Raw genomic sequence first — 12,500 nt, 5'->3', positions numbered from 1 at the left:
AGGGTAGAATTAGGGTGAGGGTTAGGTTTGGGTAAGCGTTAGGTTAAGGTTTAGGGTTAGGGTTGAGTAAGGGTTAGGGTTATGGTTAGGGTTATAGGTAAGGTTGGGTTAGGGTTAGGTTTGGGTTTAGGGTTAAGGTTAGTGTTAGGGGTAGGGTTAGGGTTAGGGTTAGGGTTAGGGTTGGGTTAGGGTTAAGGTTAGGGTTAGGGTTAGGGTTAGGGTTAGGGTTAGGGTAGGGTTAGGGTTAGGGTTAGGGTTAGGGTTGGGTAAGCTTTAGGGTAACGGTTAGGGTTAGGGTTAGGATCAGGGTTGTCGCGGTTCTCACCGTTAACTGCCTACACTCTTAGAAAGGATCACTTCCTGAGAAGGGAAGTGTTAACTTACTCAGCGAGACACCACTAGACCGGAATCAACGGTTCCGAGAAACTTGTTATGGTTCCTAGAAAATCTCTTGAACACGCCAATAAATTTATAATACTGGAGAAGAGTAGTATAAAAAACACATTTATTTACATTATATTATATCTATGTTTAAGCTCTAAGATCTATGAGAACATATGAAGTTATCCCAGAGTATCTGTATTGTGCGTATCTCACAGAGTACAGAGAGTCTCCTTTCCCTTCAGGAACATCTCTGGTCTCTTGCTCTGAGGAGGTTCAGAAGTCCCTCTGTTAATTAGAGGACCTTCTGACACTATCTATTAGCCCTGTGTTCAGGATGCTCTTTAGCATTGGTAAGCCAAATAGGTTTGGTTTGTAAGAATCCATAAATCCAATGGACTCTCAGTGCTCCAATATATGGGAAGATCACTGCACAGGTTCCCATTCTAAGAATAAGAATGCTCAGGGTCTCTATCCTAGGAATAGAGCAGTCTCACAAGACTGTAAGCAAGATATGTTGAAATATCCAGATCTTGATACTTCAAGATACCTTAGAGAACTGCTGTCCACGCAAGGATCAGAGTCTCAATGTCTTACATCTCAGGCCTCTGAAATGGAGAAATGTTACTTCAGACAGCTGCAGTCTGCCAGCAATAAGAATCTGAAGCGCTGGTTTTACTGTGGCTGTATTTATACTGTTTGTAGACATTAAGAGTGAAGAGAGATCCTTTATCTCCTCTTTCTTATCCATTAAGAGGGATACCTTTTATTCCCTTTGTCAGCAGTGCAGAAATGGCTTACTAGCAGCTGCTCAGCTCTTTATGTCCATATATGGGCATCCTTTCCTTTCAGTCCACTTTGCTTAAAGTATAAACACTTATTTCTGAGTTACATGATCACGTTATATACATAATTTGTATACCATCCTCTTCGTTAGGACAATACGCATTAAATGAGACTACTTAGAGATCTGTAGCACAACAGATCTGTAGCACAACATTTAACTATATAACTCATAAAACACAATTATAGCTTACATTGTCACTTGCAAAGTGTCATTGTTTACATAGCCTTTAGCGAGATTACAGAAGAGCAAGTTAGCATATTACTCATATCTTTGAGAGAACTTTAATGCCTTTAAGCTATAATAAGTACAGTTTAAGCTATTAATGTACTCTTAGTTCATTAAGATATCTTAAGACCTTGAGAAGGACAAAAGTGTCTTGCTTTTGTGATTCTGACATCTGGCAGCTGAGTCAGAAAGGTGATTTTGGTCACGTCTTATTGATACATAAGGAAAGGTGCTCTGCTTTGCCCCTTCAAGGACAAGGACTGGAGAGACTTTATTAGGTAGCTCTTGATAGAGCTGACCTTGAGAGTATTCCATCAGCCTGTCAGCATTACACAGAATTTCATTATACATTACACAAACCTCTGCAGTGGCCCAGTTTGCATAATGTGTACTAGCGCTATATGAAATCAATCCTGCACATGTTCACAGGATACCCTAGTTAGGTCAGAGACCATCACAACGTTAGGGTTAGGGTGAGGGTTAGGGTTGGGTAAGGGTTAGGGTTAGGGTTAGGGTTAAGGTTAAAGGTAGGGTTGGGTTAGGGTTAAGGTTTAGGGTTAAGGTTAGGGTTTGGGTTTAGAGCAAAGGATAGGGTTAGGGGTAGGGTTGAATTAGGGTTAGGGTTAGGGTTTATGTTACGGTTAGGGTTAGGGATAGGGTTAGGGTTAGGGTTAGGGTTAGGGTTAGGGTTAGGGTTAGGGTTAGGGTTAGGGTTAGGGTTAGGGTTAGGGTTAGGGTTGTTTAAGGGTTAGGGTTAGGTTAGGGTTAAGGTTAAAGGTAGGGTTAGGGTTAGGGTTAGGGTTAGGGTTAGGGTTAGGGTTAGGGTTAGGGTTATGGTTAGGGTTAGGGTTAGGGTTAGGGTTAGGGTTAGGGTTAGGGTTAGGGTTAGGATTAGGGTTAGGGTTGGGTTTGGGTTAAGGTTAGGATTAGGGTTAGGGTTAGGGTTAGGGTTGGGTAAGCATAAGGGTTATGGTTAGCGTTAGGGTTATAAGGTTAGGGTTAGGGTTAGGGTTAGGGTTAGGGTTAGGGTTAGGGTTAGGGTTAGGGTTAGGGTTAGGGTTAGGGTTAGAGTTAGGTTTAGGGTTAGGGTTAGGGTTAGGGTTAGGGTTGGGTTTGGGTTAAGGTTAGGATTAGGGTTAGGGTTAGGGTAGGGTAAGCATAAGGGTTATGGTTAGGGTTAGGGTTATAAGGTTAGGGTTAGGGTTAGGGTTAGGGTTAGGGTAAGGGTTAGGGTTAGGATTAGGGTTAGGGTTAGGGTTAGGGTTAGGGTTAGGGTTAGGGTTGGGTTACGGTTAGGGTTAGTTTAGGATTAGCGTTAGGGTTAGGGTTGGGTAAGCGTTAGGGTTAGGGTTAGGGTTAGGGTTAGGGTTAGGGTTAGGGTTAGGGTTAGGGTTAGGGTTAGGGTTAGGGTTAGGGTTAGGGTTAGGGTTAGGGTTAGTGTTAGGGTTTAGGGTTAAGGTTAGGGTTAGGGTTAGGGTTAGTTTTGAATGAGGGTTAGGGTTAGGGTTAGGGTTGGGTAAGGGTTAGGGTTAGGGTTAAAGTAGGGTTGGGTTAGGGTTAGGGTTAGGGTTAGCGTTAGGGTTAAAGGTAGGGTTGGGTTAGGGTAAGGGTTAGGGTTTAGAGTTAAGGTTACGGTTAGGTTTGGGGTTGAATTAGGGTTAGGGTTAGGGTTAGGGTTAGGGTTAGGGTTAGGGTTAGGGTTAGGGTTAGGGTTAGGGTTAGGGTTAGGGTTAGGGTTAGGCTTAGGCTTAGGCTTAGGCTTAGGGTTTGGGTTAGGTTTAGGTTTAAGTTTAGGGTTAGGGTTAGGGTTAAGGTTAAGGTTAGGGTTGAACTAGGGTAAGGGTTAGGGTTAGGGTTAGAGTTGGGTAAGCATTAGGGTTAGGGTTAGGTTGGGTTAGGGTTAGGGTTATGGTTGGGTAAGCGTTAGGGTTTGAGCTAGGGTTAGGGTTAGGGTTTAGAGTTAAGGTTAATGTTAGGGTTAGGGTCGAATTAGGGTGAGGGTTAGGTTTGGGTAAGCGTTAGGTTAAGGTTTAGGGTTAGGGTTGAGTAAGGGTTAGGGTTATGGTTAGGGTTATAGGTAAGGTTGGGTTAGGGTTAGGTTTGGGTTTAGGGTTAAGGTTAGTGTTAGGTGTAGGGTTAGGGTTAGGGTTAGGGTTAGGGTTAGGGTTGGGTTAGGGTTAAGGTTAGGGTTAGGGTTAGGGTTAGTTTTGAATTAGGGTTAGGGTTAGGGTTAGAGTTAGGGTTAGGGTTAGGGTTAGGGTTAGGGTTAGGGTTAGGGTTAGGGTTAGGGTTAGGGTTAGGGTTAGGGTTTAGGGTTAAGGTTAGGGTTAGGGTTAGGGTTAGTTTTGAATTAGGGTTAGGGTTAGGGTTAGGGTTGGGTAAGGGTTAGGGTTAGGGTTAAAGTAGGGTTGGGTTAGGGTTAGGGTTAGGGTTAGCGTTAGGGTTAAAGGTAGGGTTGTGTTAGGGTAAGGGTTAGGGTTAGGGTTAGGCTTAGGCTTAGGGTTAGGGTTAGGGGTAGGGTTAGGGTTAGGGTTAGGGTTAGGGTTAGGCTTAGGCTTAGGCTTAGGCTTAGGCTTAGGCTTAGGGTTTGGGTTAGGGTTTAGGTTTAAGTTTAGGGTTAGGGTTAGGGTTAAGGTTAGGGTTGAACTAGGGTAAGGGTTAGGGTTAGGGTTAGGGTTGGGTAAGCATTAGGGTTAGGGTTAGGGTTGGGTTAGGGTTAGGGTTATGGTTGGGTAAGCGTTAGGGTTTGAGCTAGGGTTAGGGTTAGGGTTTAGAGTTAAGGTTAATGTTAGGGTTAGGGTAGAATTAGGGTGAGGGTTAGGTTTGGGTAAGCGTTAGGTTAAGGTTTAGGGTTAGGGTTGAGTAAGGGTTAGGGTTATGGTTAGGGTTAAAGGTAAGGTTGGGTTAGGGTTAGGTTTGGGTTTAGGGTTAAGGTTAGTGTTAGGGGTAGGGTTAGGGTTAGGGTTAGGGTTAGGGTTAGGGTTAGGGTTAGGGTTGGGTTAGGGTTAAGGTTAGGGTTAGGGTTAGGGTTAGGGTTAGGGTTAGGGTTAGGGTTAGGGTTAGGGTTAGGGTTAGGGTTAGGGTTGGGTAAGCTTTAGGGTAACGGTTAGGGTTAGGGTTAGGATCAGGGTTGTCGCGGTTCTCACCGTTAACTGCCTACACTCTTAGAAAGGATCACTTCCTGAGAAGGGAAGTGTTAACTTACTCAGCGAGACACCACTAGACCGGAATCAACGGTTCCGAGAAACTTGTTATGGTTCCTAGAAAATCTCTTGAACACGCCAATAAATTTATAATACTGGAGAAGAGTAGTATAAAAAACACATTTATTTACATTATATTATATCTATGTTTAAGCTCTAAGATCTATGAGAACATATGAAGTTATCCCAGAGTATCTGTATTGTGCGTATCTCACAGAGTACAGAGAGTCTCCTTTCCCTTCAGGAATATCTCTGGTCTCTTGCTCTGAGGAGGTTCAGAAGTCCCTCTGTTAAGTAGAGGACCTTCTGACACTATCTATTAGCCCTGTGTTCAGGATGCTCTTTAGCATTGGTAAGCCAAATAGGTTTGGTTTGTAAGAATCCATAAATCCAATGGACTCTCAGTGCTCCAATATATGGGAAGATCACTGTAATAAGAATGCTCAGGGTCTCTATCCTAGGAATAGAGCAGTCTCACAAGAAGACTGTAAGCAAGATATGTTGAAATATCCAGATCTTGATACTTCAAGATACCTTAGAGAACTGCTGTCCACGCAAGGATCAGAGTCTCAATGTCTTACATCTCAGGCCTCTGAAATGGAGAAATGTTACTTCAGACAGCTGCAGTCTGCCAGCAATAAGAATCTGAAGCGCTGGTTTTACTGTGGCTGTATTTATACTGTTTGTAGACATTAAGAGTGAAGAGAGATCCTTTATCTCCTCTTTCTTATCCATTAAGAGGGATACCTTTTATTCCCTTTGTCAGCAGTGCAGAAATGGCTTACTAGCAGCTGCTCAGCTCTTTATGTCCATATATGGGCATCCTTTCCTTTCAGTCCACTTTGCTTAAAGTATAAACACTTATTTCTGAGTTACATGATCACGTTATATACATAATTTGTATACCATCCTCTTCGTTAGGACAATACGCATTAAATGAGACTACTTAGAGATCTGTAGCACAACAGATCTGTAGCACAACATTTAACTATATAACTCATAAAACACAATTATAGCTTACATTGTCACTTGCAAAGTGTCATTGTTTACATAGCCTTTAGCGAGATTACAGAAGAGCAAGTTAGCATATTACTCATATCTTTGAAAGAACTTTAATGCCTTTAAGCTATAATAAGTACAGTTTAAGCTATTAATGTACTCTTAGTTCATTAAGATATCTTAAGACCTTGAGAAGGACAAAAGTGTCTTGCTTTTGTGATTCTGACATCTGGCAGCTGAGTCAGAAAGGTGATTTTGGTCACGTCTTATTGATACATAAGGAAAGGTGCTCTGCTTTGCCCCTTCAAGGACAAGGACTAGAGAGACTTTATTAGGTAGCTCTTGATAGAGCTGACCTTGAGAGTATTCCATCAGCCTGTCAGCATTACACAGAATTTCATTATACATTACACAAACCTCTGCAGTGGCCCAGTTTGCATGATGTGTACTAGCGCTATATGAAATCAATCCTGCACATGTTCACAGAATACCCTAGTTAGGTCAGAGACCATCACAACGTTAGGGTTAGGGTGAGGGTTAGGGTTGGGTAAGGGTTAGGGTTAGGGTTAAGGTTAAAGGTAGGGTTGGGTTAGGGTTAAGGTTTAGGGTTAAGGTTAGGGTTTGGGTTTAGAGCAAAGGATAGGGTTAGGGGTAGGGTTGAATTAGGGTTAGGGTTAGGGTTTATGTTACGGTTAGGGTTAGGGTTAGGGTTAGGGTTAGGGTTAGGGTTAGGGTTAGGGTTAGGGTTAGGGTTAGGGTTAGGGTTAGGGTTAGGGTTAGGGTTAGGGTTAGGGTTAGGGTTAGGGTCGTTTAAGGGTTAGGGTTAGGTTAGGGTTAAGGTTAAAGGTAGGGTTAGGGTTAGGGTTAGAGTTAGGGTTAGGGTTAGGGTTAGGGTTAGGGTTAGGGTTAGGGTTAGGGTTAGGGTTGGGTTTGGGTTAAGGTTAGGATTAGGGTTAGGGTTAGGGTTAGGGTTAGGGTTGGGTAAGCATAAGGGTTATGGTTAGCGTTAGGGTTATAAGGTTAGGGTTAGGGTTAGGGTTAGGGTTAGGGTTAGGGTTAGGGTTAGGGTTAGGGTTAGGGTTAGGGTTAGGGTTCGGTAAGCATTAGGGTTACGGTTAGGGTGGGTTAAGGGTTAGGGTTAGGTTAGGGTTAAGGTTAAACGTAGGGTTAGGGTTAGGGTTAGGGTTAGGGTTAGGGTTAGGGTTAGGGTTAGGGTTAGGGTTAGGGTTAGGGTTGGGTTTGGGTTAAGGTTAGGATTAGGGTTAGGGTTAGGGTTAGGGTTAGGGTTGGGTAAGCATAAGGGTTATGGTTAGGGTTAGGGTTATAATGTTAGGGTTAGGGTTAGGGTTAGGGTTAGGGTTAGGGTTAGCGTTAGGGTTAGGGTTAGGGTTAGGGTTAGGGTTAGGGTTAGGGTTAGGGTTAGGGTTAGGGTTAGGGTTAGGGTTAGGGTTAGGGTTAGGGTTAGGGTTAGGGTTAGGGTTAAGGTTAGGGTTGGGTAAGCATTAGGGTTACGGTTAGGGTGGGTTAAGGTTAGGGTTAGGGTTAGGGTTAGGGTTAGGGTTAGGGTTAGGGTTAGGGTTAGGTTTTAGGGTTAAGGTTAGGGTTAGGGTTAGTTTTGAATTAGGGTTAGGGTTAGGGTTGGGTAAGGGTTAGGGTTAGAGTTAAAGTAGGGTTGGGTTAGGGTTAGGGTTAGCGTTAGGGTTAAGGTTAGGGTTAGGGTTATGGCTAAAGGTAGGGTTGGGTTAGGGTAAGGGTTAGGGTTTATAGTTAAGTTTAGGGTTAGGGTTGAATTAGGGTAAGGGCTAGGGTTAGGGTTAGGGTTGGGTAAGCATTAGGGTTAGGGTTAGGGTTAGGGTTGGGTCAGCGTTAGGGTTTGGGTTTGGGTTAGGGATAGGGTTTAGAGAAGGTTAGGGTTAGGGTTAGGTTTGAATTAGGGTTAGGGTTAGGTTTGGGTAAGCGATAGGTTTAGGGTTAGGGTTAGGATTGGGTAAGCGTTAGGGTTAGGGTTAAAGGTAGGGTTCGGTTAGGATTAGGGTTAGGGTTTATAGTTGTTAGGGTTAGGGTTGAGTTAGGGTTAGGTTTAGGGTTAGGGTTTAGGGTTAAGGTTACGGTTAGGGTTAGGGTTTAATTAGGGTTAGGGTTAGGGTTAGGGTTAGGGTTACGGTTAGGGTTAGGGTTAGGGTTAGGGTTAGGGTTAGGGTTAGGGTTAGGGTTAGGGTTGTTTAAGGGTTAGGGTTAGGTTAGGGTTAAGGTTAAAGGTAGTGTTAGGGTTAGGGTTAGGGTTAGGGTTAGGGTTAGGGTTAGGGTTAGGGTTAGGGTTAGGGTTAGAGTTAGGGTTAGGGTTAGGGTTAGGGTTAGGGTTAGGGTTAGGGTTAGGGTTAGGGTTAGGGTTAGGGTTAGGGTTGGGTTTGGGTTAAGGTTAGGATTAGGGTTAGGGTTAGGGTAGGGTAAGCATAAGGGTTGTGGTTAGGGTTAGGGTTATAAGGTTAGGGTTAGGGTTAGGGTTAGGGTTAGGGTTAGGGTTAGGGTTAGGGTTAGGGTTAGGGTTAGGGTTAGGGTTAGGGTTAGGGTTCGGGTTGGGTTACGGTTAGGGTTAGTTTAGGATTAGCGTTAAGCTAGGGTTGGGTAAGCGTTAGGGTTAGGGTTAGGGTTAGGGTTAGGGTTAGGGTTAGGGTTAGGGTTAGGGTTAGGGTTAGGGTTAGGGTTAGGGTTAGGGTTAGGGTTAGGGTTAGGGTTAGGGTTGGGTAAGCATTAGGGTTACGGTTAGGGTGGGTTAAGGTTAGGGTTAGGGTGGGTTGGGTTAGGGTTAGGGTTAGGGTTAGGGTTAGGGTTAGGGTTAGGGTTAGGGTTTAGGGTTAAGGTTAGGGTTAGGGTTAGTTTTGAATTAGGGTTAGGGTTAGGGTTAGGGTTGGGTAAGGGTTAGGGTTAGGGTTAAAGTAGGGTTGGGTTAGGGTTAGGGTTAGGGTTAGCGTTAGGGTTAAAGGTAGGGTTGGGTTAGGGTAAGGGTTAGGGTTTAGAGTTAAGGTTACGGTTAGGTTTGGGGTTGAATTAGGGTTAGGGTTAGAGTTAGGGTTAGGGTTAGGGTTAGGGTTAGGGTTATAGGTAAGGTTGGGTTAGGGTTAGGTTTGGGTTTAGGGTTAAGGTTAGTGTTAGGTGTAGGGTTAGGGTTAGGGTTAGGGTTAGGGTTAGGGTTAGGGTTAGGGTTAGGGTTGGGTTAGGGTTAAGGTTAGCGTTAGGGTTAGGGTTAGTTTTGAATTAGGGTTAGGGTTAGGGTTAGAGTTAGGGTTAGGGTTAGGGTTAGGGTTAGGGTTAGGGTTAGGGTTAGGGTTAGGGTTAGGGTTAGGGTTAGGGTTTAGGGTTAAGGTTAGGGTTAGGGTTAGGGTTAGTTTTGAATTAGGGTTAGGGTTAGGGTTAGGGTTGGGTAAGGGTTAGGGTTAGGGTTAAAGTAGGGTTGGGTTAGGGTTAGGGTTAGCGTTAGGGTTAAAGGTAGGGTTGGGTTAGGGTAAGGGTTAGGGTTAGGGTTAGGGTTAGGCTTAGGGTTAGGGTTAGGGTTAGGGGTAGGGTTAGGGTTAGGGTTAGGGTTAGGGTTAGGGTTAGGCTTAGGCTTAGGCTTAGGCTTAGGCTTAGGGTTTGGGTTAGGGTTTAGGTTTAAGTTTAGGGTTAGGGTTAGGGTTAAGGTTAGGGTTGAACTAGGGTAAGGGTTAGGGTTAGGGTTAGGGTTGGGTAAGCATTAGGGTTAGGGTTAGGGTTGGGTTAGGGTTAGGGTTATGGTTGGGTAAGCGTTAGGGTTTGAGCTAGGGTTAGGGTTAGGGTTTAGAGTTAAGGTTAATGTTAGGGTTAGGGTAGAATTAGGGTGAGGGTTAGGTTTGGGTAAGCGTTAGGTTAAGGTTTAGGGTTAGGGTTGAGTAAGGGTTAGGGTTATGGTTAGGGTTAAAGGTAAGGTTGGGTTAGGGTTAGGTTTGGGTTTAGGGTTAAGGTTAGTGTTAGGGGTAGGGTTAGGGTTAGGGTTAGGGTTAGGGTTAGGGTTAGGGTTGGGTTAGGGTTAAGGTTAGGGTTAGGGTTAGGGTTAGGGTTAGGGTTAGGGTTAGGGTTAGGGTTAGGGTTAGGGTTAGGGTTAGGGTTAGGGTTAGGGTTGGGTAAGCTTTAGGGTAACGGTTAGGGTTAGGTTTAGGATCAGGGTTGTCGCGGTTCTCACCGTTAACTGCCTACACTCTTAGAAAGGATCACTTCCTGAGAAGGGAAGTGTTAACTTACTCAGCGAGACACCACTAGACCGGAATCAACGGTTCCGAGAAACTTGTTATGGTTCCTAGAAAATCTCTTGAACACGCCAATAAATTTATAATACTGGAGAAGAGTAGTATAAAAAACACATTTATTTACATTATATTATATCTATGTTTAAGCTCTAAGATCTATGAGAACATATGAAGTTATCCAGAGTATCTGTATTGTGCGTATCTCACAGAGTACAGAGAGTCTCCTTTCCCTTCAGGAATATCTCTGGTCTCTTGCTCTGAGGAGGTTCAGAAGTCCTCTGTTAAGTAGAGGACCTTCTGACACTATCTATTAGCCCTGTGTTCAGGATGCTCTTTAGCATTGGTAAGCCAAATAGGTTTGGTTTGTAAGAATCCATAAATCCAATGGACTCTCAGTGCTCCAATATATGGGAAGATCACTGCACAGGTTCCCATTCTAAGAATAAGAATGCTCAGGGTCTCTATCCTAGGAATAGAGCAGTCTCACAAGAAGACTGTAAGCAAGATATGTTGAAATATCCAGATCTTGATACTTCAAGATACCTTAGAGAACTGCTGTCCACGCAAGGATCAGAGTCTCAATGTCTTACATCTCAGGCCTCTGAAATGGAGAAATGTTACTTCAGACAGCTGCAGTCTGCCAGCAATAAGAATCTGAAGCGCTGGTTTTACTGTGGCTGTATTTATACTGTTTGTAGACATTAAGAGTGAAGAGAGATCCTTTATCTCCTCTTTCTTATCCATTAAGAGGGATACCTTTTATTCCCTTTGTCAGCAGTGCAGAAATGGCTTACTAGCAGCTGCTCAGCTCTTTATGTCCATATATGGGCATCCTTTCCTTTCAGTCCACTTTGCTTAAAGTATAAACACTTATTTCTGAGTTACATGATCACGTTATATACATAATTTGTATACCATCCTCTTCGTTAGGACAATACGCATTAAATGAGACTACTTAGAGATCTGTAGCACAACAGATCTGTAGCACAACATTTAACTATATAACTCATAAAACACAATTATAGCTTACATTGTCACTTGCAAAGTGTCATTGTTTACATAGCCTTTAGCGAGATTACAGAAGAGCAAGTTAGCATATTACTCATATCTTTGAAAGAACTTTAATGCCTTTAAGCTATAATAAGTACAGTTTAAGCTATTAATGTACTCTTAGTTCATTAAGATATCTTAAGACCTTGAGAAGGACAAAAGTGTCTTGCTTTTGTGATTCTGACATCTGGCAGCTGAGTCAGAAAGGTGATTTTGGTCACGTCTTATTGATACATAAGGAAAGGTGCTCTGCTTTGCCCCTTCAAGGACAAGGACTAGAGAGACTTTATTAGGTAGCTCTTGATAGAGCTGACCTTGAGAGTATTCCATCAGCCTGTCAGCATTACACAGAATTTCATTATACATTACACAAACCTCTGCAGTGGCCCAGTTTGCATGATGTGTACTAGCGCTATATGAAATCAATCCTGCACATGTTCACAGAATACCCTAGTTAGGTCAGAGACCATCACAACGTTAGGGTTAGGGTGAGGGTTAGGGTTGGGTAAGGGTTAGGGTTAGGGTTAAGGTTAAAGGTAGGGTTGGGTTAGGGTTAAGGTTTAGGGTTAAGGTTAGGGTTTGGGTTTAGAGCAAAGGATAGGGTTAGGGGTAGGGTTGAATTAGGGTTAGGGTTAGGGTTTATGTTACGGTTAGGGTTAGGGTTAGGGTTAGGGTTAGGGTTAGGGTTAGGGTTAGGGTTAGGGTTAGGGTTAGGGTTAGGGTTAGGGTCGTTTAAGGGTTAGGGTTAGGTTAGGGGTAAGGTTAAAGGTAGGGTTAGGGTTAGGGTTAGAGTTAGGGTTAGGGTTAGGGTTAGGGTTAGGGTTAGGGTTAGGGTTAGGGTTAGGGTTAGGGTTGGGTTTGGGTTAAGGTTAGGATTAGGGTTAGGGTTAGGGTTAGGGTTAGGGTTGGGTAAGCATAAGGGTTATGGTTAGCGTTAGGGTTATAAGGTTAGGGTTAGGGTTAGGGTTAGGGTTAGGGTTAGGGTTAGGGTTAGGGTTAGGGTTAGGGTTCGGTAAGCATTAGGGTTACGGTTAGGGTGGGTTAAGGGTTAGGGTTAGGTTAGGGTTAAGGTTAAATGTAGGGTTAGGGTTAGGGTTAGGGTTAGGGTTAGGGTTAGGGTTAGGGTTAGGGTTAGGGTTAGGGTTAGGGTTAGGGTTAGGGTTAGGGTTAGGGTTAGGGTTGGGTTTGGGTTAAGGTTAGGATTAGGGTTAGGGTTAGGGTTAGGGTTAGGGTTGGGTAAGCATAAGGGTTATGGTTAGGGTTAGGGTTATAATGTTAGGGTTAGGGTTAGGGTTAGGGTTAGGGTTAGGGTTAGCGTTAGGGTTAGGGTTAGGGTTAGGGTTAGGGTTAGGGTTAGGGTTAGGGTTAGGGTTAGGGTTAGGGTTAGGGTTAGGGTTAGGGTTAAGGTTAGGGTTGGGTAAGCATTAGGGTTACGGTTAGGGTGGGTTAAGGTTAGGGTTAGGGTTAGGGTTAGGGTTAGGGTTAGGGTTAGGGTTAGGGTTAGGTTTTAGGGTTAAGGTTAGGGTTAGGGTTAGT

This window comes from Euleptes europaea, chromosome 13 (assembly GCF_029931775.1).
Source record: "Euleptes europaea isolate rEulEur1 chromosome 13, rEulEur1.hap1, whole genome shotgun sequence".
NCBI classification, from domain to species: Eukaryota; Metazoa; Chordata; class Lepidosauria; order Squamata; family Sphaerodactylidae; genus Euleptes; species Euleptes europaea.
The sequence above is the reverse complement of the archived record's forward strand: the minus strand, read 5'-3'. Positions refer to the sequence as shown.